This window comes from Vicugna pacos, chromosome 11, assembly GCF_048564905.1.
Source record: "Vicugna pacos chromosome 11, VicPac4, whole genome shotgun sequence".
Lineage (NCBI taxonomy): Eukaryota > Metazoa > Chordata > Mammalia > Artiodactyla > Camelidae > Vicugna > Vicugna pacos.
Genome location: NC_132997.1, coordinates 44,862,725 through 44,887,078, shown reverse-complemented (window position 1 = coordinate 44,887,078; position 24,354 = coordinate 44,862,725). Strand labels below are relative to the sequence as shown.

General features: G+C 51.8%; 1 long non-coding RNA gene across 1 annotated transcript; it reads right to left on the bottom strand.

Annotated features, from left to right (window-relative positions):
• Positions 1-1,208: 1,208 nt before the first annotated feature.
• On the bottom strand, positions 1,209-22,047 carry LOC140699299 (uncharacterized). Its single transcript, XR_012077348.1, has 3 exons — positions 21,892-22,047; positions 21,460-21,584; positions 1,209-1,532 (listed from the first exon to the last, which is right to left on the bottom strand). It is a non-coding gene; the product is annotated as an uncharacterized lncRNA (long non-coding RNA).
• Between the last annotated feature and the right edge of the window lie 2,307 nt (positions 22,048-24,354).

Genomic DNA, 24,354 nt, shown 5'->3' with positions numbered 1-24,354 from the left:
GGAGGAAATATTGGAGCTTATGACTATTATATTGAATCTGTCTTAAAAGCCAGCCCCTCTTTGCCGACACAGACACTCCCCAGCTCACATTTATCAGTTTTATTCCTTTAATGATTCAAACTTGTGCTGTGATGTGCTACTCGGAACGGAGGATTTTATGGATTTAACAGTTTTATTAATTTAAGAGGTTTCCACTGAGCACCAGAATGGCTCAGTGTGACAAAGAAGGTATCATAAATGAATTGATTTGTCACGTATCAGAATGCGATCCAGCAGTGATTTCATTATTGGAGTTATTTTCCTCCAATTATCTGCAAACTTAAAATGCTAAAGAGCAGCCCCCTCACCCCCCACCCCCAGCAGCAGCCAGCCTGCATCATTTGAGCAGGAAATAAATGCAAATCAATGGTCCAAATTTGCCACCCTGTGTGGAGGCCGCCCATGCCACCCTCCTCCCTTCAGCACTGCCACCTGGAGAAAACAAAGCCGCGGTATGTAGGGGGTCTGTGCTAGGACTGAGGGCAGAGCTCACCTGCAACCCCACATGCTGTGTCCAGGAGATCAGGTCTCGTCCTCAGTGGGTCCCAGGGCTGGAGGAGCCTTGGCGTCCCTTCCTGAGCGCAGTGGGCAGACAGGCCAGGGGGATGGGGCTACCCACGGCCTCCTCTGGCTGTCCCAACTTTCAGACTTGGGTCGGGCGCATGTGGAATGAGCACTGAACCGGGAGCCTGGTCAGATGGGGTTCTGGTCCTGGCTCCGCCCTCACCTCACGCTGTGGCCTAGGCAGCTCCAGGCTCTAATGAACTGCCTGCCGTGTCTCTAATGTGGCTGCACACTTTCACATTGGGGCTGCCACATGTGCTTTCTTCTCAGCCTGGAAGACACCTATCATGCGCCACCCCCCTCATCCTACCCTCGCCCCACCTCACCCCCAGCCCAGCTGCCCTCCAGCTTTTCCTGCACCCTTAACCCAGGCCGTGTGCCCACAGACCCCTGAGCTCCTGGCTCTGAGCCCTTCCCCACCTGCTTCACTCAGCCCACTGAGCCCTCTGGTCTCCAGGAGACTTCTGCTTCCAGGCCAGAGTTTCCTCCTCAGCCTGAGGGCGTCAGGGCTAGAAAAGTTGCCAACCAGGACTAACTCCCCTGACTCCACAAGTTCCCAGAGACCCTCACTTGCCACTGAATTTCTTTTGTTTGTTTATTCCGCAAACAGCCACCACATGTCAGGCACCCATCAGGGAGGAAAAGTGATGAATCACGTGACCCCTAGTCCGGGCAGGAGATAAGACCTGGGACCAGAGTCAGAAGTGATGAGTGCCTTCACTGGGCCGCAAGCCCTGTAGAAATTCGGGGGAGTGTCTCTGATCAGCCACCCCGCAGGGTGCTCCTCCAGCCTCCGTCTCTCTGATCAATAGAGGCCACCTGGGCTTGCCACAGGGCCCAGATGGGGAGGGAACATCAGGGCTCCAGGTGACAGTGGGCCTAGGGGAGGACCACAGCCCTTCCCCCTCTGCTGGCGAAGCATCCAGAGGCTGCAGGAGAAGCAGAAAGACAGGAATGAGGGGTGCAGGTCCCCCTGAGGTGCACAGGGGCTCCAGACCAGACTCAGCTCAGTCCATAGCTTGCTGCGGGCCCCTAAGAAGATCACCACCCTCTCTTCATCTGCCCAGTGGGTGGAGGCTGCTGCCAGGGCTATGCAGGTTCTTGAGCAAGGGAGGAGAAAGTCCTTGGTAGACTGTAGAGTGCGGTGCCCAGCAGCGCAGGGCAGCCAGAAGGAGCCCTGGGGCCTTGTTCCATGTCCCCGGAGGGCCCCCCAGGAGTGTACTTGCCCCCCCCACCCACAGACACAGACATCAGGCCTTTCTGAGTCCTTATGAGGTTGGAGGTGACTCCTCACAAATGCTTATTGACCAGGAAAGTTGTGATCCTTACAGCTTTAGCGTCTCCCTAGAACAAGTTGGAAATCAGAGAGTGGCAGACTAGGGGGCAATGGGGTACCTCACCACATGACATTCCTGAAGCATCACCAGCCACGCCGACTGCCCCAAGGGAGGGGAGCAGAGCCCCTGGAGCTGGTCAGAATGCCCCAGCCTGGGGGAACAGAGGCCCCAGAGCTGGCCTGAGGGACCTCCAGAGCCAGGTGAGGGCCTCTTGGCCCTACACAAGCCCTATAAAGAGGGTCTGAACAGAACCATTGTGTTTCCTGGGAAGCAACTGGAAGTCTCCAATCTAGAGCCCCCTGGCAGAGGGAGCAGGGCCCAGTGAGGGCAGAGGGTTCACTCGGGCCACGAGGCGATGCTAGCCCACGAGTAGGAGCCATTTCTCCCAGACCCCAGTCGAGATCCAGAGTCCTTGGATCCTGAGACAGAGAGGCCACCCATCGCCTCTGCAGCGTCCTTCCCAGCTTACAAGAGGCTCTCCAGAGAGGCCAGCCACCTGATTCTCAGTGAGCATGACAAGGAGCTCACTACCCCACAGGCAGCCCATTGTTTTCCTCCAGTGCAGTTAGAAAGGTTCCTACACACGTACATATAAGTGGAAACCCACTCACCCTTCACACACACACACACACACACACACACACATTCACTCCTGGACACCCAGACACTGGCACACTCACAGGTGAGCTTTTTTTTTTTTAAATTTTGAAGTTTTTTTAATGTACCAAAAGAACGTCCCAGAAACAATGGGTGTTGACTTATTAATGATGAAGCACTATACAAAGAACTCCCCTGCCCACTTAGTATATAAGAATATACTGCAAATATACGTGAAAGAATATGAACATTTCAGGATTAAATGCAAACCCTAACACACATACACTTGAATGCCACACTCCTGCACAATGTGCATAACAGTCAGGCCACAGTGCACACCCAGAGCAGACCATCCATGCAGACCCCTCCATCAACATGCCCATCCCAATTCTAGGACACTTGAGACTCCATCAGGCTGGGGGCAGCACCTGACAGATGAGCTGACACCATTGAAACACGGGGGAAATGACCAGACTCAAGGTGAAGCATGATTTCTCCCTTCTAGCTCAAATACTTCATTACCTCCCTGACCTCTGATGGCTAATAAAGGTGTCTAATTCGTGTGGCACTAAAATAGCTTCCTAATGTGCACCAGGACTATCTCCTAAAATTAATGCTATGACAAGTAATGAGGGTCTCCATTAGCTAATATCTGCATGTGGAAATTCTCATTTTCCCAGAGTGGGCTAATGTCTCTGAAAGCCCCTCCTCGGGGAGCCTGCCTTCCCAGGCTCCAGACACTAGCAGACTGGAAGGCACTAGAACCTGTGACAAGGCTACCACAGACAAACACCTGCCAGCCAGTCGCTCAGGATAACAACTTTGACTACCGGTGACTCTGTCCCAGGGATGGAAGGACAGGCAGGAGGGTCCAAGTTATCCCTGAACTAATCTGGACAAGGGCGTACAAATGTCTCCACGGTGGGGCCCGTGCTGGGAATCATGGACTTCCCTAGGAGGTCATAACTCACTCAACCCAGGGGCAGTCCATGAGGGCTCCTTGGAGGAGATGGTAGTTCACCACCATCCTTGTTTCCTTTGGTGTTTGCATAAATAAGATTGGTAAATTGAATGGGCATGTGATGTGGGCCTCCATCACTGCATTCTTTGATGGTTGTACTAATTTCTGGGCTTCGTCCTGAGATTCATCACTGCATTTGATTTAAGATTTGGGGAACAGCAAAGCCCTCCAGGCCAGAGCCCTTTCCTCACCACCGTCCATAGACACATAGTACTTGTCACATGCTGACCTGACTCTCATCAACTTCTCCTAGACTTACAACAGGCAATGCCTGAAAGATGCTGAACTAGCAAGAGCCATTCAGATGCCTTCCTTTCCCTGACCTCCAACCTGAGCATTCTCCCTTTCCACTTGCATCTTCCTCCTTCCTTCAGTTCTCAGCTCAGAAGACACCACCTCCAGGAAGCCTTCCTTGGTTGAGGTGATTCTGCTGAATGCTCCCATAGCCCCTGAACTAACCCCAGAGGAGTACCTTTCATGTGGGGTTTTCTAGTCTGACTACTTATCTGCCTGCCTACCAGACTGTGAGCTGATTGAGGGCAAGCGCCAAGCCTTCCTCTTGTCTCCCGTACCCACAACGATGGTTGTACATAGCTCACTAGGTACCTCTGTAACTTTGTCTCCACTATGTTACTTGATCCTCCAACTGTCTTAAGAGGCAGAAAGGTTATTACTAATATTTCCATTTCATAGATGGGAAGACTGAGGTCCTCAAAAGGGGCAACAGCTGCTCAGCTTCACATATCGATAGCAACTGACAGCTGGAGGTCTGGGACAGGGGCAACTTCATGGATGCCATGTCTGGCTCTTTCCTGGGTTCCTGGCACCCCTTGAGTTGAGGGCTGGGTTTCAGACAAATTGCTGTGTAGAGAGATTGATTCATCTCATATCATTAGGCTGGATCAGTCCTGTTATCTGAACAAATGCTAAACTTAGGTGCCCCCAGGTCCCAGGCATGGTATAACCTCTGCCCAACCCTGCTTTGCAGATGGTTTTAAAAGCAGAGTGCAAAGAAAACCTAGGGAATGGGAGAAATTTTTTGCAAGTGAAACTGACAAAGGCTTGATTTCCAGAATATATAAGCAGCTCATATGACTCAATAAGAAAAAAATAAACAACCCAATCCAAAAATGGGCAGAAGACCTAAACAAGCAGTTCTCCAAGGAAGACATACAAATGATCAAAAGGCACATGAAAAAAATGCTCAATATCACTAATTATCAGAGAAATGCAAATCAAAACTACAATGAAGTATCACCTCACACCAGTCAGAATGGCCGTCATTCAAAAATCCACAAATGACAAATGCTGGAGAGGCTGTGGAGAAAGGGGAACCCTCCTACACTGCTGGTGGGAATGCAGTTTGGTGCAGCCACTGTGGAAAACAGTGTGGAGATTCCTCAAAAGACTAGGAATAGACTTACCGTATGACCCAGGAATCCCACTCCTGGGCTTGTATCCAGAAGGAAATCTACTTCAGGATGACACCTGCACCCCAATGTTCATAGCAGCACTATTTACAATAGCCAAAACATGGAAACAGCCTAAATGTCCATCAACAGGTGAGTGGATAAAGAAGGTGTGGTATATTTATACAATGGAATACTACTCAGCCATAAAAACCAACAACATAATGCCATTTGCAGCAACATGGATGCTCCTGGAGAATGTCATTCTAAGTGAAGTAAGCCAGAAAGAGAAAGAAAAATACCATATGAGATCGCTCATATGTGGAATCTAAAAAACAAAAAGAAAAACAAACAAAAACAAAGCGTAAATACAGGACAGAAATAGACTCACAGACAGAGAATACAGACTTGTGGTTACCAGGGGGATGGAGGGTGGGAAGGGATAGACTGGGATTTCAAAATTGTAGAATAGATAAACAAGATTACACTGTATAGCACAGGGAAATATACACAAAATGTTATGATAACTCACAGAGAAAAAAATGTGACAATGAGTGTGTATATGTCCATGAATGACTGAAAAATTGTGCTGAACACTGGAATTTGACACAACATTGTAAAATGATTATAAATCAATAAAAAATGTTAAAAAAATAAAAAAATAAAAGCAGAGTGCAGACCCCTCCTCTCTCAGCCATGAACCCATCCAGGGATCTCCTTGGACCCCCTGAGGAGAGAATCGCCATCCCTTCTCCACTCTACAGGATGCTCTCTTGCTCCTCCAGGCCAGACCCTGGCCAGCCATTTTGTCTCCTGTTCATGTGTGACAGTTTCCGTCAATACCTGCCAGTTCCAAAGGCATCTATCACCCACACACACGAGGCTCCCGCGGGTGGGGGCTTCCTCTCTGGGGCACACTGGGGCTTCTTATCTGGGCTCAGCAAATCCAGCCCTGCATCCCCCTTCCTGTGTGGACGCCAGCCCAGTGGCCGGTGGTATTTCCCAGAATGTCCACACTGCACGACTGGTGGCATGGCCCCACTGTTCTGCTTCCTGTTGGAAATCCCAAGGCACAGGTGACTGAGGGTGTTGGGGGTGCCTCAAGGAAGGTCCTCGGCTGCTGGTGTCCTGGAGCACCTTTCCTGTGTGGTCGATGGTGTGGACTTTCAATCACCCTTTATCCCCTAGCCTAGTTGTCACTTCCTCCAGGAAGCCTTCTCTGATTACTACTAAGTCAAAGCAGTTTTCTAGTTCAATGACATGACTCGGGATTTGCGTCCAGGGTGGCCAGGCACAAAAGGCTCCATTAGACAAGCTCAGGGATTTGGCTTTGCTCTTAAGGTCCATGGAAGCCACCAAGGAATGATACGTAAAGAATGAGTATTAGCTTGGTTGTAACTTAGGAAAACCTCTCAATTTGAAAGGTGGAGAAGTAGAGGAAAGAGATAGGAGGCAGGACCTCCCAGGGGCTGAGAAGATGAGGGTACTTGGTGATAGGAAGAGCCCGGTGGGGCCCCCAGGATCTTGTCTGCGGGTCTTGGGTGGGTGGTGGGGAATCACTAAGCTGGCACACACAAGGTGAGGTGAGAATTCCCTGAGAGAACTCTGAAAACTATGTGTAAATCCCACAGTCCTGCTCACACAGTATTTTCTCAGCGTTTTGTTAAAGATTTCCACTGTGTGCAAAGTTGAGCTAGGAATTACCAGGTCAGCTTCCAGAGCTCCTGTGTGCACCAGTCCCTCGGATGATGCGCCCGAATCCTGCCTGACTCTGAGTCCCCGCTTTCCTAGTTCTCCTCCAGGAAGGAGGCTGGCCTCCCATCTCTCAGGGGTCTCCTGCCTTTCATCAGTTGCCTGTGGGTACAGAGGTACCGAGGTCACCAGGTCCTTTCTCATTCAGGGGTCCTCTTCGCTGCCCAGTCAGTCACCTGCGGGGAACACCACACCCACCTCCCCCACCCAGAGAGGAGAGGGCTTAGCTCAGGGCGTGGGCAGGGGAGGATACCCAGGTCTCCGGACAGTGGGTCCAGGGCTGCCCTTGCGTCCTTGCAGCAGGGTGACGCAGTGGCTAAGAGGGAGGCTCAGCACCTGGCTTTGTGACTCACCGGCTGATGCTGTGAGTGATTTGCTTCACCTCTCTGTGCCTCAGTTTCCTCACCCCTGAGTGGGGGATGGTAACGAGAGTAGCCACCCCACTGGTGGGTTTGGGGATGGAATGAGTGGCTCCAGGAAACTGTATAGCCTTGCACCTGGTCTGTAGCAGGTGTTCAGGGAATTGAAACAATGATTGCTATTAATATGTCTGTGTGCCCAGGGCCCTTCCCTGGCGTGGGTGAGGGGGAACCGCTGGTCATGGTACAGCCCACACCCAGGGGCAGGGGAACGATGCCACACTTTTGAAGGAAGGAAGGTCAAAATGAAATGGGCACGTTTTAAAGCCTCACATTTGTCACCTATACATGATGAAACTCGACCTAATTGTCATTAGCTGTGGTGGCAGCTGGTCGAGCACACAAGCTGGCCTCACCCCAAAGTCTGTGCTGATAAGTACTGTCTCACGGCGCACCTCGGCCACGTGGATAAAATCACACACCTTCTCTCTCCAAGGGCAGCAGCAGGAACCTCTGTTACTCCAACACCCTCATGCCTGGATCTCGAGGGACTCAGATCTGCCTCCTTCAGGGCCTGCTGTGAGCCGCCCCCGAGCCCCCCACTCTGAGTCTGAGAGGTGGCCTTGCCTGCCCGGCTGCCCGGTGGCGGTGAGGAATGACACCCTCCCCGTTCAAGGGTGCTCACTGGCCCTGATCACGGGAGAGTGATGGCTGCGGCGCGGAGCCGCAGATTCGGCTTGCCCAGTCAGCACTCTGCGGCAGGCAGGGTGGCAGCAAGAGACAGACACTGCGCTTGACAAACTCTCCATGTGGCTGGGCGGCTGGGCAGGAGCAGAACGAGATCAGGGGGAGGGAGGTGGGCCTGGCATCCTGACCAGGTGCTGAGGGGACGCGCTGGGCTTTCGGAGAAGGAATCTAAGACGTAGAAAATTGGTGGCCTTGGTCGTAAAGGGGATTGATTGGCCCAGGACCCGTCATGCCTGCTGAGGTCAGAGGAGTGGCCCTGGCTGGCCCTGCTTCCTAGAGGAAGGGTGCCCTCAAAGACAGCAGTTCACCAAGGTTCAATTAGCTAATAAGCTGTGCTGGGCAGGAAGAGGTTGGTGGAGGTTTTCCAACTATGAGCACCAGAAGAGAAGGTTTCGGGTACTGGCCTGAATCTGACCTTTGCCCATGGTAGGAAGAGGGAGCTAGAGAAGGCTATGGCTTGGCTTTGGACTCAGATGGAGTGGAGTCTAAATGACCTCCTTGGGCAAGTCCCTTCCCCTCACCAAGGCTGCTTCCCCATCTGTCAGATGGGAGTGACAGTCCCGTTTATAGAGAGCCAGCTACATGCCAGTCACTTTGCTACAGATCTTACAGATGTGAACTCATTTAATCAGAGCCATACTCCTCGAGGTAGCTGCTACAGTTATTAGCATTCTACAGATGCGGAAACTCCAGCCCAGAAAATGAAATAAGTTTTGCCAGGTCCCACTGAGAGTTGCATACCAGGAATCAAACACAGGTAGTCAGTGTGTATCTAAATCCTTGGCCACTCCCTTTTCTTCCTCTTGTCATGAAATACACTGACAACAGCAAACTAGCAGCACTGGTCCATGTGCTGAAACAGTAACAAGAAATTTCTGGGAGTGAACTCACTTCATCCTCGTAATAAACCAACCAGGTGGGTCCCCTTGTGATCTCCATTTATAGATGAGAAAACTGAGAAACAGAGAAGGTAAGTCACTTTCCTAAGTCACCAAGCACGTGAGCAATAGAAATGGGAGGAAGTCTGGCTCTAAGGTCCTGACCTTGACCCTATGAGAAGGCATGAAAGGGCCTTGCCTGGTGCCTAGCACTTGGCACAGAGCAGGGCAGAGAGGGGAGCTTTTCTTTCCTGGAGCAGCAAATCTCCCTCAAAGGAAGCCGGATGCAGTGAACACCTGGGGAGGCTCCCCACATGCCCACTGCAAGCCAGGCTTCGGGAGGGTTCTGAGATGCCCCGGCAGCCCCAGGTCTCCTGGGACTCCCAGTATGAGTATACAGTTAGACAGACTTAGAAGTGCCTCTGGTTCGGGAAGATGGAGGGGAAGCTGGGGGCCGAGCGCACCAGTGTGTGGGGGCTTCTTAGCAATGATGGGCTAACAGGCAGGCAGGGCTGTGTCAGAGAAAGGGAGAGCACCCTTCTGGTGAGTGACTGGGCTCAGAAGAGCTAAGAGGTGAGAGGCTATCAGACAGCCAACGGGGGGGACTGTCAGGATCTCCCACTCCAAAAAGTCCCGCAGTGCCTGGCCAGGGCCATGAGTCACAGGGAGCAGCCAGCAGGTGGATGGCTTGGGAGAGTGACAGGAAGGAGCGGGCAGCTCCATCCCGGCTTGCCACTCAGGCTCTGGCCAGCCCTGCCTCTGCTGGGGCAGAAACCCTGGACCCTACTCCTGAGGGGTCCCACCTTCCTCCCAGCAGCTTTTGCTCCCTCCCATCCTCCAACCACGTGGGACCCCACCCCTTAAATCATTACCCCAGATCACTGAACTGGAAGTCTGTAATGCTGACACTCCCTCGGAGAGCATTTATCTGGAAAGTCATAAAATCACACCACGGATGATAATTAACGATTAGTGATGTTTATCCCTCAGCTGGCTCTGGCCTGTGGGAGTCTGTCGTGGAGACAGAGGCCAGCCTCCCTCCCCAGGGTGGAGGTGGGTGGCTGCTGCTGCAAGGTTCTTGCCATCAGGGCTGTGACAACATCGGAGGTGAAGGCCAACCCCTGCAGCCCCTCACCAAGAATGCCATTCTGTCCATGCCTCAAGGCTCAGCCTCCTCCAGGGAGCCCTCCCTGACCACTCTGAGTACAGAGCTGCTCTCCTGTAGACCATCAGGACTCCCGCCTCCTTTGACATTCACCCGGATGTGTGCGTATCTCAGTGTGGGTCCTGTGGCTGCACCTTGATCACTCAGCCAGACCAGATGCTCCCAGAGGGTACAAATTCACTCCCGTCCTCCACACCCCCCGCCCTCCCTTACCTACCACAGGACCATGCACCCAGTAGGTCCTCAAAAATGAACCATGACACCAGAGTGTTAATGATGCAAAAGAACACCCCTCTCAACCCCTACACAACACTCCATGCACGGACATTTGCAAGCAGCTCTGAGGAGCAGGCCCAGGCTTCTTCTCAAAGGGGCTTATGACCCAGACAAGGCCAAGGACCAGTGCACACTAACTCGGAAAATGGAGACCTAGACCAGAAGTTAGGAGCTTCCTTGGCATCTGACAGTATTTGGGGCAGCAGAGCCTGGACTCAAACCAAGGGTTCAGGCACCTAGGTGTGGCCCCCGGGGAAGTGTGGTGGTCCACCTGAAGTCACCTGGAGAAGGCTGGACAGGATCCTGGGCCTCAGGGTGTGGGCTGCTTCTACCGTCAACTTTCTATGTCACCCCAGGTGTGTCCCTGATCCCCTGGGCCTCAGGGTGAAGATGATCTGCAGAGTATAAATCTACAGGCAAGTACTGAGTAGGGTAGCAGACCAAAGCATCCATCTAACCTAAAGCTAGAAGTATGAGGGTTGGGAAAGGGCTCTGAGGGCTGGGTGGGCCTCTGGTTGCTCCTTGGACACAGGCGCCAACACACGCGCTGCCCCTCTTGTCCGTTCCGCCTGGCTCCATGCAGCCTGCAGCTGCCCCTGGCATTCTCGGGGAGGCTGCAGAGGCCGGGCCCCCTGGTGCTGGCATTCACCTGTCCAGGCTCAGTGCTTCCGTGAACCAAGCCAGCTCCTAGGGCAGTGGCCAGCACCCACCCACCTAACCACCACTGCTGGCCTATGAGTCACTGAGGCCCAAGTGTCAGGTCATCTAGCCCAGCCTGGCCCAGAGCCTTGCCTTAAGATGCTCTGCAGGCATGAAAAGGGCCCAGTCCTCGGTAAAGCCATGCAGCATAGCTGGTCTTGGAGCTCAAGAGGTCATCACATGTTAAAGGCTCAGACAAGGCTTTCAGGAGAAAACAAGGCAAGATTCTTAAACACCCAATGTATACGCAAGTGTGTGCGCGTGTGTGCTTTGTGAGCATGGAGAAAGATATGCAAAGACACGGTCCACGCCACAGCACCACTTGCTCTGCGAAGTGAGATCACAAAGGATGGTGGCTGTTGGCAGCTGCTTTATACAGCTCTGTGTCCCTGCCTGATCACAGTGAGCATGCACTTCTTTTGAAATTAAATCAATTATTTACATAAAATAGCATTAGGAAAAGAAAACTATTTCACTCTGTTTAACCCAGCATTTCCCAAACTTATTTGACGAAGAATTGTTGTTTTGTGGAATGCCTAAAAGCATCCACTGAAAGTGGGGATGTGCACGGGAAACACCTTGGAGAAAGATAAGCTTGTCTGGTTTTTAATAAATAAAACCATGGTCCCTTCTGACTCTGAGAACCACGAAGAGGAAGGGGCTTGTAGAACACAGATATACCATCAATATCAGAGTTGGACCAGAGCCCATAGCTCCTCAAACCCCAGTCCAGACACTGCTTCTCTGCCCTGTTCCCTCTCTGAGTTGGGGTAAGCTGCAGGCAGGGCCAGTGAAGAGGGTGCAGTGGTCACAGAAGAAGCATCTGGTACAGAGAGAGTGATAGGGACACACAGGAGTTGGGCAGGCACAGTGCTGGGGGCAGAGGGCACAAGACCTCCCGAGAGGGAGAACTGGAAGCCAGGTGGCACCACACAGCCCCAGCATCCCACAGTCAGGCACTGATTCCAGCTCGCGCCCCTTCCAGCTCCGTGACCCTGGGCAAGTTGCTGAATTTCTTGGGGTGTGAAATCAGAGCCAGATGGAATGATCTCTACGGTGCCTCCAGGCTGAAATTCCAGGATTCTGGGCTTCACAATGATCACTGCAGGTACAATCCTGTGAATTATCACCTCCACTTTGTAGGTGATGTAACAGGGTCAGCAGAGGAAAAAAAAAATGGCATCCCAGACTGCCATCCTGCCACTGGCCTGGCCCTAGGGGATGCTCTGCTTCGTGGCCTCAGGAACTTCTGCTTGTACCCGAGCCAACCCCAGGGTCAGACCACCTGGGTTTCAGATACTGGCCCCACCTCTTACTAGCTGTATGGGCTGGACTGGTTGATTGGCCACTCTGAGCCTCAGTTTACTCCTCTGCAATTGGAAATAACCCATCACTGGTTACATGGCACAGTCCATCATGTCAGATTCAGCATGGAGCCTGGCACATGTAGGTGTTTGGAAAATGAGAACTATTATTGTCACTATAACTGTATAAATTATTCCAAGGTTAAGAGAAAATGGAGAGGCAGGCATTGAACTCAAGGTGCACTGACCTCAGGGTCGGGAAGTCTGTTGCCCCAAACAGATCCCAGGACCATCTTCCACAGTCTGAGTCAACTCCCAGGGCAGCAGTCAGCTTGCTGCCCTTTTTTCTCCATCTGTCACCAGAGGGGCTGGACAGTGTGACCTCTGGGAACACACGGCTCTATCATCTGGATGGAAGGTCTCCATGAGATGCTCTTTTCCCACCATGGGCTGGAAAAGTTTGCTCTCCAGCAGCCTGTAATCCATTTCTGAGAGGTGGATGTGTGTGAGTGATACACTAGGGGAAGGAGGGACAGGTCAGGGATGGGAATAGAGAACACACATGGGGCACTGTCTGTATACCAGGCATTGTCCTTGGGGCTTTCCACAGACTAATACAACCAGTCCTCAGGACAAGCCTGTGAGATCAGAACTAGTTAACCCACTTTACAGACAAGAGAACTAACATCCAAAGAAATTAAGTGATATTCCCCAAGTCATAGGGTTGGTGAAGCAGGATTTGAACCTAGACCTTCCTGATCATCATGGCTCCATGCTCTGAACCGCTGAGTGGTGCTGGCTCTGGGTCTCCATGCAAGACAGAGATACAGGGAGGAAGAGATGGAACGAGGGAGCAGGCACAGAAAGAGAAAGTGCAACGTCCCAGGGCAGCCTGGGAACGTTTGCAGGGAGGGGAGTGGGACTCCCATCTGGGAACCAATCGTTTGCCTCCATTTGAGGCCTGTTGAGTTTCAGGGTCATTGTGTCCAGACAGGAAATGCAGAACCCTCTCTCTGTGGGGCTGCAGAGGGTCCCCCCACTGTGTCACCAGGAAGGAGGCATCTGCTGGCCTGGAAGAAAAGTGAGGCCTGTACAGCTTTGTCTAGTGGCCACTGGGCCTGGGAGATGCTCCACTGGCCACTGCCCTGGTCACTCCAGTCCAGAGGCCCCCACAAAAGCCACATACTCTGAGATAGTCTGCCCCCCGAAATCGCTTACGAAATGTTTGTCAGCTCTTGACACTAATATTATTTAAGGCCCAAAGTCTAATGTAAGGCTTCCTTTTAGCGAGATTGTCTCATTTAATAAAACTCCCTGTCTCTGTTCCCCCAAGGTAATCACGCTGATGATATGCATTCCCCATGCTGTGATTTGATCTGGGAATAGAATTAGCACACAGCCTTGCTTCGTTGTCAGATTTGTATTTTTATTTTTCCCCCTAGGATAAACAAACAGGAAGCCATCCAGGTAAAAGGCAGTCCTCTGCCCAACCTGGGCCTTCAGGCGCTGACCTCCTAACTGGGTCACTCCCCATCCTCAGGGGTCACTCATTCACTTGTTCATTCATTCATTCACTCTTTGTTGATTCAATCAACAAACATTGCTCCAGCATCAGTGCCCTAGGCTGCACCCAGGCTCTGTCTGAGCTGGGGAGTTGGGATGGACTAAGACAGAAAAGCCCTGTCCTCAAGGAACAGATACCTTCATGGAATGGCCCTGAGCCCCTCATCTTCCTGTGGGTGCCCCCTACCCTGAGGTGGCACCTAAGGCAGCCAAGAGAAAATTCCAGCACCCACTCACACAGAAGCAACACTGAGAAAGAAGACCTGGGCTCAAGGGGCATCCCTGTCGCTGTACCACTGTGGCCTGAGGCAAGTCACCTGATTGGTTCAAGTCTGTTTATTCCCAGTGAAGGAGATAATGAAAACACAGGCTTAGGGAAAGACAGAGCCCTGTTCAAATCCCAGCTCTGCCTCCTACTAACTGTGTGACCTGGAGCAAGTCACTTCACCCTGTAGGTGGTGGCATCATCTGAGACATGACCTGCTTCACAGAGACATTGTGGGCAGGCTGGGATGAGAGGCACAACCATTAGAGAGGAGCTCAGCCCAGGAGCCACTGAACTTGCCCAGTCCTGAGAGGAGAGGCCTCAGAAATGTCATGTCCTCTTAAGAGGGAGGAAGGTCAAATGAGATGATGCAGGTCAAGTGCCTGGCTCATGGGACATACTCAGCAACTGTCACTGTCATCACCATCATCCTCACCACCATCATCTTGATCATCATCATCATCTTGATCATCACCATCACCATCACAACCATCATCACCACCATCACCACCATCATCATCACCATCACAACCATCATCATCACCATCACCATTATCATCACCATCATCATCACCATCACCATCATCATCACCATCACCATCATCATGACCATCAACATCACTGATACCACTCATCTAGTGAGGAACAAAAACACTTTAAAAACTCTAGCAGCCTAGACTGGTAGGTGTGCAGGACTGACACGAGGCTGGGAAATCTCATCTTGCGCACTGTAGGACCTCAGGCAAGCCCCTTCTCCTCTCCGGCCTGGGTGCCCAGCTGTGAAGCAATATCATTCCTAGCCTGATGCCCCAGTGCATGTGAGCAGGTGGTAGGGCACATAAGGCTGAAAGCAGAGCCCCGCAGGCAAAGACGGGGTGCTGGAAGGCCCCAAGGGAACAGGGCTCCAGGGCTTGGCTGGCCCTGCTGCACAGATGAGTTCCTCTGACTACACATCACTAGTGGTGGCTGGAAAAGGGCAAGGAACATGGACCCAGGAATTCTAAATTCAAATCCTGACTCACCCAGGCGGTCACTGTGAGAGGAACTCTGAACCTCAACTTCCTTCTATGACGCATGGTGTATCAGTGATGGTCCTGGAAGAAATGGTCACTAGAGAGGGTGACAGAAGAGTTTAACGAAGGGACTTTGAAAAAGCATGGGTTGGTTAAAGGAAACTAGAAAGGACTGGTGAAGCACCCCAGGTTAGGGACATGGGAGCCACTGCCACCCTTAGAACTAAAAAAATCAAAAGGGAAGGAACGATTCCAGAAGCACCCATGTGGTGGGAGTTGTCACGAAGGAGAGACAAACCAACAGGGGCTGTGGCATCTGCTAGAGGAACTCAGTCATTACTGACCCAGGCCCAGTGGGGAGGAAGCCACGGAAAGTCTGTTGATGGAACCAGCAGGTGAGTAAGTCAATGGATGAATCTGACCTCCTGCTGATCCATCCTGTGGCAGATTCCATTTTCCAAATGGCTACTTCAATAATAGCTCCTATACAACATACTCATCTTACAGTGAGAATTTAACACGCCATGAATCTGGGCACAGCTGTGATTACAACAGAAGTGACACTATGTGATGTCTCTTAGGTCGTAAAAAGCGAGGCAGCTTCCACCTGGCTCTCTTTGGGATGCTCACTGTTTAAAGTGAGCCACCATGCTGTGAGGAAAACCAAACAGCCACATGGAGAGGCCACATACAGGTGCTCCAGTGGACTACTGTGCCCGAGGTCCTGGGCCACAGTCAGCATTGATTGTCACACAGGTGAGTGACTGAGCCTTCAGATGTCAGCTGATTCCACCCTCAGCCTTCAAGGCTTCCAGCCCAAGGACCCAGACACTGTGGGGCAGAGACAAGCTGTCCCTGCTGTGCACTTTCCAAATTCCCAACCAATAGACTCAGTAAGCATAATCAGATGTCCAGTGTTTAAGGACACAATGTTTGGGGTAGTTAGTTATGCAAATTTTTTGCTTCAGTCTATAGGGACCATGCTCTCAGAGCACACAGCAGGGTGGAGAAGGGTGAAAAGGATTGTGAGGGAGAAATGGAGAAAATCCAGTAGTACAAATGGACTATACAGGACTGGGGTTTTAGGACCCACCCAGCCTGGCAGAATCTGAAAACCCATTCTGATATCCAAGGTTAGTTCCACTGCACGATTGCCCCAGCTGCCTACACAGCCTTTTGCATCTCTTGCCTGTCCTCCCCATACCCAACCCCAACTCAGCCCTGCCCTCTCTGCTAGAGAACTGGCACAGCCCTATCTGGGCACTCCATCATCAACCAGTAGGAGCTCTGCACACTCTGGCCTGGCAGGGGAAAGAAGAGGGGGAGGCAAGACCGCCTGGAGGGACTGGCCTCCTCACTCTGCCTTACACTCACCAGGCACCTGCACACCCCCTGCCCTCCCCTAACCTGGAACTCTCGCCCCACCACACAGCCAATGCTATCAGTACCACTTGATACTTTCAAAGAATTAACCCACTGCCATGGACTGTTTGTGTCCCCCTAAACATCATAATTTGAAGCTCTAACCCCTATCTTGGATGGTATTTTAAGGTAGGGCCTTTGAAAGGTAATTGATCATGAGGGTGGAGCCCTCATAATGGGATTAGTGCCCTTATAAGAAGAGGCACCAGAGAGATGCTGAGGACATAGCAAGAAGGTACTATCTGCAAACCAGGAGGTGGGCTCTCACCAGACACCAAATCAGCCAGCACCCTGCTTTGGCCTTCCAGCCTCCAGAACTGTGAGAAAGCCACCAGTCTGTGGTATTTGTTACAGTCACCAGGCCAACTAAGGCACCCACCTCCCACCCTCCTCCTTCCCTGAACCTTGTCCCAAGATACACATGGTTGTAATTTTCCTGATCTTTTCATGAGAAGAGAGCAGCATCTGACTAAGGGAGCTAGAATATACAAGATGTGTCTCCCCAGAAACCTCCTCCTTAGGAGGGTCTGTTCTAAATCCCTCTTGTGCCTTCCATTGGCAGTCCTGGGCAGGGCTCACAGCTGCCTACTAGGATGTCATCATCAACTTCATAAATCCTCCTTGGCTCCCCTGTTCCCCCACAGCATCTTCTGTGCCCTCTCCCCAGCCCAAACCTCCCGCTACCATAACTGTTAACTTCCCTAACCACGGCTGCCCAGGAGCAGGGCCCATGTCTCCCATCACTCCTGATAAAATAATAACCACGCTTAGTCTTTCAACCACTGCTAATAAAAACTGCATATCCCCGCAACAAAGCTATGGGGAAAGTGTGAGCATTATTCCCGCTTCATACATGGGAAAAGCTCAGAGAGGGGAGGTGACTAGCCCAAGGCGGTGAGGACCAGAGCAGGAACTCAGACCCAAGTCTGGCTCTCCCTGCACCCCCACCCCACAGTAGTTTATCACTTCTGCGGCTCCAACACGAAGCGCTGGGCTGAGCACGAAGCAAGCACTTGATAAATATTTGTAGACTGAACAAAACCTTCACAAATTCTCATTGCATGAATAAAGCTCTGATACGGAATAGAAACCAAACCACCTCAGTGATTTCCAATTCAAACACCACCATCCGCTCCATGCATTCTGATGCACTTGATGCCTTTTGTTTTTTTCGAGGGGTTTTGTTTCCTTCAGCGACATGAGTGGGCGGCGAGGAGGTACACAGAGTCCCCTGGGGAAGCGTTTCTGCACAGCATCTCAGATGTGAGGTGGGGAAACATTCTAGAACAAATAGGTTCTGGTTATCACAACACCACGGCAAGAGAGGTGGGCTAAGACTCAGAGTCCCATTTAGCAGATGACAAAACTCAGGCCCCCAGAGTCACGGGATGTGTTTGAGGCCATTGGTTGTCAGGGGGAGGTGGGGTCCACCAGTTATCCTGATGCCCAGGCAGGAGGCTGACTGTTCCCTTGCTCCTGTACTTTCAAAATGACCAGCTCTGAACACCACGGCCTCGTACAAAGGACAGAGGGCATGACTCTAAGGAAAACATGTGGCAGCCGCAGTTGTCAGAAGGCTGGACTCTGAATTCTGGCAGAGACCAAAAAGAAGCTTCCTGGCGCAGAGGCTCATCACCCCACACACCTCCTCCCACCTCCCTTTCCCCATCTGTGTCCAGCAGGCAGATAATCAGATCACATGGACTGAATCTCCATAACCAAGCAGCTCTGCAGAGGAAAGGGAGGGAACTTGGCAGGCCCTATGCCCTTTTGGCAATTGATGGCTCTGGCTGGGCGTGGAGTTCTCAGAGGACTGTAGCCCTCAGAGGGCTCTCCTTGCCAGGGAGTGAGTGATTGGAGACCCTCTCAGCCCAATCTCCACTAAAGAGTCAGGCTCCTACCTCTGGGATGGAAGGAGAAAAAGTGGACCTAGCCCCAGGCTGGAAGGCAAAGCCCTCTGGCCCTTTGACTTCTTGTGTGACTTTGGGTAAATCACACCCTCCTGAACCTAGTTTTCTCATTTGTCAACTGAGTGCATACTACCCTCCATCACCACCTCTAGGGGTAAAGGTTCACCTCCAGAGATCAAATAGTATTTCACTTAACTTTATGCTTGCTTTATTATTACCTCCTGCACCCCTGATCCTGATTTAAGCTGCTGAGGGCCAGTTCTTCTGGCCTGCAAGTCAGTTGCCCTGGCCTGGACCAGCAAAAGGCCAGCCTGATGGTGAATGTGATTGCCCGTGGCAACTGGAATCAGGCTACATCCAAGGGACAAGGTCAAGTTGTTAGCTGAGAAGGGAGCCAAGCCAGTTTCTTGGGAGCAGTATTAAGCATCAACACAGAAGGGGGATGAGGCAGGGGGTGAGGAACCACAGAGACGAAGCTGGTCAGGAAGCAGCCACAGGGGGTGGGGCGAACAGCTCAGGAAGAAAGCTGCGAAGAAGACTCGTTCTTGTTGGAGAGTGGTCACCCAGTACAGGGTCTGGCAGGCCATGCCCACACAACATGGACCAGGCGGCCAGGGGTCTGTGGCCAGAGCCTGGGGGAAGACAGGCCTGTGTAGCCAAAAGCAGACTCAGCACCAACACTCTTCAGCCTGTAATTGAATCCTGTGTCAACCTGGGAATAATGTGCTCGGAAGGACCGTGTGTATGTACCCTTGGTTGTACCTTGCTTTGTTCCAAGGAAAATGATTTAAAGCCTACAAAAATTCATAAGAGATTTGTAAGGATACCTAAAGTAATGCAAACAAAAACAAAAAACTTAAATTAGAAACTGATAGGAAAATAAGAAGCAAAACAGGAAAGGACGTTAAATAAGCCAGAAATCTAACAAGTTCAGAAATGAAGACTACAAAGTTCTCAATGTCATTTCAAAGGAACCAGATTTTAGATCTGAGCTTCCTGGTAGCAAGTGCAAAAGGGAAAAATCTGATTGGTTACATGATGCCCATGAGATTAAAAAAATAAATACACAGAGCCTGATATTTAGAAAAATCATAACTGTCTCTGGTTGTAAAGTAGGAATTTTTCCTGGCAGTCTTGATATGACATTCTCAGAATAGACACAAGACAAATCTCCTGGAGATGTTTCCTGGGGAGTGACATCATTCAAACAGACAATTCAATAAGCATAGTCCTACAGAGACCAAAATAATACGCTATGGAAGCCATTCTCTCCTGGCCTCGCTAAAGGCACAGGCTGGTAAGGGTAGGATATTTTAAACAAGGAGCATTATTGTTATTACTGCTAATTGTGTTGTTGCTCTTTATTTATCTAAAATTCTTTCATGCTACCTGTATTTACTGAGCACCTAAGTAGTGCCAACATTGTATGGGGCAGATGTGAACAGGAAAGACATGGGCCCTGGCCTTCCGGGGCTCAAAGCCTTGAAGGAGAGCTTGTAAGTAAACAGGCCATTACAGACCACAATACAACAAGGATCCTGATGGGAAGCCTAGGACACTACGGGAGGACAGAGAAAAGGCATGACGCTGCATATCAGGGAAGGCTGCCTGGAGGAAGTGAGTCTCAAGGTAAGCCTATAAAAGAAGCAAAGTTGGCCAGGGAGAGACCTGGCCCGTGACGCAGCAGTGGCTGGACCACTTGAAGTCTGGATACCAAAGAACCCATCACTGCCCAGAGATGCCACTGGGAATGGCCTCAGAAGGGGCTCCAGAGGCCTGTTTGTGTTGGGCCCATCACCCAGCCACTGTCAGGACCAATCTCAGCCAAACTACAAGTGTTGCCAGGTTGGGAGCAGACGCCCCAGCACTCTCACTGGGTCCTTTCAGCTCCTAGGTGGTGCCCCTTGCCCCTTCTCAGAGCTTCGCCCTGCTGCCCCAAACTCAGGGTTGTGGGGCCCTCTTGAGTTGTTCACAGCCAGGACAGACTCAGTTCAGAGAGGAGAAGCAGGCAATCCTGTGAGCAAGCCACCCTCCAATATGAAAACCAGCTTGATTGTTTTAGAGCCAAAGGACCCTTCAACATCAGCCAGCCCGACTCCCTTACCTTATGGAGGGGGAAACCACGACCTAGAGAGGGGATGTTACCCAAAGCCACGCAGGCTAAGCATCCAGAAGTCCAGAGGCAGGAGAGAGCAGAAGTGAGGGGGAGACCAGGTAAGTCAGCCAGGAGCCCTAGCGGGGAACACAGAAAAAAATTCCAGAAGATCGACAAGAGTAGGAGAAAGAGTTTGTATCTGAGGCCATGGACACGAGCCACATTCCAGAGATCTGCAGCTTCCTCATCTGTTCAATGGCGAAAATACTGACCTGCCCCCGGGTCACTAGGGGAACTAGAGAGCATCTTGTAAACTGTAAAGTCCCATGCACATGGAGATGGCCCAAGGAGCCAGAAAGAAGGTGACTTCAGTGATGATAATAGGTCACACTGATCAGAGTGCTTGCCGTGTGCACGCCACTGCTCTGACAGTAACCCTCTGACATATCAGCCCCAGAGTTAAGTAACTTGCCCAAGATCTCAGAGCTAAGAAGAGGTGGAGCAGAGATCAGGACTCTTAATCACACACAAGGGGGTCCGAGGCAGACACGGATTTGGGAGCTCACTTCTGAGAAGGGAGCAAGCGAGGGCGCTGAGTCAATGCAACCCCCAGGAGATGAAGAGCCCCCCAGTCTCATCCCCTTCCCTTGGAGCAATGCTTCACATGGGGAGTGTGAGTCTAGCCTGATACCCAGGGCCATGAGGGAAAGACAGTCTGGCTGGGACCCCTGAGATGACCACACGGAGCATTCCCAGCTGGCATAGCTGTGCTGGTTATCTATCGCTGCGTAACAAATCACCCAGAACAGCGGCACAAAACAACCTACCATGTTCTCAGATTCTGGGGGTCAGACAGAGCGTAGTAGGCATGATTTCTCTCTGCTCCACAATGTCCGGGGCCTCAGCTGGGAAAACTCAAACAGCTGGAGAGGTGAGGCAGCTGGGCGCGGCTGGGACTGTTAAGCAGAGTGCCTAGACAGGGACCCTCCTTGTGGCTTGGGCTTCCTCACAACATGGCAGCCTCAGGCTAGTGATTCTTCTTACCTCTTCCACGGTGGCTCAGGGCTGCAGGAGCGAGTGTGCCAGTGGACAAAGGAAAGTCGTATGGTCTTTACTGACTTAGCCTCACTTCTGCCATTCCCTGTGGGGTGAAGCCATCACAAAGCTGCCTGGATTAAAGGGGAGGGGAAATAGAGGTTATTTCTCAATAGGAGGAGTGTTGAAGAATTTCTGGCCATGTTTTGAAACCACCACAATGGCCAGGGGTGGCCCAGCAGCCTGAGGGGGAGCACTGCAGGGACCCACCCCTCCAGGGCATATTCGCAGAGGCCGAAGGAAGTCACGGTCAGTCAGGGCAGAACCAGGACCTGGCTGAGCCTGCCTAGGCCTCCTCTACCTGTGTTACTGGCCTCCTGCACCCCACCTTTGACTTGGAGCCTCCCCCAGAATGCTGACAAGGTTGGACCAGGCACTTACCACGGCAGGCTCCACGGCATCTCTGCCACGGCAGGACAATCTTGAGTCATATGACCTCTCGGGGCCTCCGGCTCCTCACCTGCACTGTGGCAAACGCTTCCTCACTGCCAGGCTTCTGGGGAGGAACGGAAGAGAGAACATATGTGAAACCCAGACACCCAGTAGGCTCCCAGGGAATGCTGGTTTCCTTCCAGGGAAGATGGGGTGGGGCGGGGGTGCCACATGCAGGGGTAGGATGTGGGGACCTGACTCACTGGGTTCTTGCCCAGGGACTTCACCAGAGCAGCGTGTCTGCACTTGAAGCTGCAGCAGGCACCTCTCGGGCCTGTGGCTCCCGGCTCTAATTACAGCTTTCTCGACATGTTTCCTGTTTGGGAGCTGGCAGGGTCCCCTTAGAGGAGCCACAGATAATGAGCAGTTGTCTCCAGAGCAGAGCCTTCATCCACGGGGACATTGACCCCCACTCAGGCCTGAGCAGGCCCAGGCATGTCCACCTAGGAGGGCAGAAGGCCCTCCATGTCCCCTGGGCTCAGTCCTGCCCACCTACACACATAGACACACACACACAGACCCACCACCATGGCCACAGGATTTCCTAGTCTCTGCTTGCATAGCTCCAGTGACAGGGAGCTCACTACCTCACAGGCAGCCTGCTAACCTCCAGACAGTACAGACAGTTAGAAGCACATCCCAAATCATCCTGCCCTTCAGCTTCCAGCTGTGATCCCCAGGGGTCCCAAGATCCTGGCAACATGGAACAGAAGAAAGGGTACAACCTCTGGAGTCAGGAGGAACTGGGTTCACATTGTGATTCTACCATTTTCAGATTCTGCAGCCTTGGTCGAGTCCCTCCACCTTGTAGAGTCTCCGTTTCCTCCTCCATAAAATGAGAGTAGTATTACCCAGTGGGAAGGGAGATTGGGAGGGCGAAATGCCTCATCACGTGTGAAAACGCCAGCACAAAACAGATGCCAAATAAAACTTGTTCCTCCCCCTCCCCTCTTGTACACTTTGCATTTGGGTGGCTTCCTTAGGTTCAGATTAAAACAAGTGATGACCCTGCAGAAGCACTGGACCACCCGAAGAATCAAGGAGGCAGAAGCCCGCTTCTCAGCTCTACAGCAGAGCCTCCCAGCAAGCTGGAGGGGGTGGGTGGGGGCAAACCTTCCCATTTCAACAACTTCTAGGTGAAACTGAATGACTACTGAATAAAGGAGGGGCAGATGGATGGATGGATGGACAGACGACAGACGGACAACTAAACAGTTTCAACAGGTTTCTAAATCTAACCAGGAAACACCACCCTCTTTTAATCCCAGCCCTGCTAGATGTTACAGTTTGGGTGAGAAAATACATAGGCAGTGATATTTAAACTTTATAAGCATCAGAGGAGGACTGGTAAAATACAGATTTCTGAGCCCTACCTCCAGAGATTTTTGACACTATAAGTCTGGGGTGGGGCCCAGCGTCTGCATTTCTATGAGCTCCCAGGTGATGCCAACACAGCCGCGGCTCCATCAACCACGCTCTGAGAAGGAGCAGAGCAGAGCTGCAGATTTCAATGCCTTTGGATAACAAGCCCGTGACCAGCGTGGGGTCCTCTGGCCCAGGGAACTTCCGCAGGAGGGAGAAGAAAGGCGCCTCTCCCAGCCCTGGGATGCAAAGGGCAACATGACAGCACCGCTGCCTCCCACCTCTTGGAATCTTCTACTCCTGTCTCCCTCTCGTACTCAGAGCAGCCGACCTGGGCTCTCTTCAAAGGCTTTTTTGCAGACAGGGCTTACATCCAAAAGAGAACACCTCCCTGCAGGGAGCTGAGGCTGCACAAAAATCCCATTAAATAGGTGAGGTATGCAGGGGCCACACACAACAGCGGCCCACAACAGGCCTTTCCAGCAGGAGGGAAAAAACCCGGACAGGAGGGAATCCAGCCTCCTGGCTTCCCAGACAAACACACACACACACATGCATGCGTGCATCCACGCACATGCACGCATCTGCAGGCAAGCACGTGCCACAGAGGAAGGCCCAGGCCCCTCCCCCAGGCACCCTACCTCTCCGTGGCTGATGGCAGCAGACCCACTGTCCAGAATCCAGCTCAGGCACCAACTTGCCGCACCACCTTAGACAAGTCCCTTCTCCTCTCCAGGTCTCATTTCCCTGCCTGAGGTGGTTGGCCTGGGTCTTGCCTAGGAAAGGAACTGGCATGACTGAGACACCCATGTGTTCATTTGTTAATTCTTTCATTCAACAGATATAAATCGAGCAATTCCTGTGAACCAGGAGCTGATCTATAGCACCGAACAGAAGTGACATGAAGCTTGTTCCTCACTCACAGAGCTGGCCCGGTTCTCTGTACCCAAAGTTTTATCCCTTTTATCTCATTTCATCTTCACCTTCTCCTGTCACCTCTGGACAATTACATGAGCTGGATGTCCTCAGCCATGCTTTACAGATGACGAA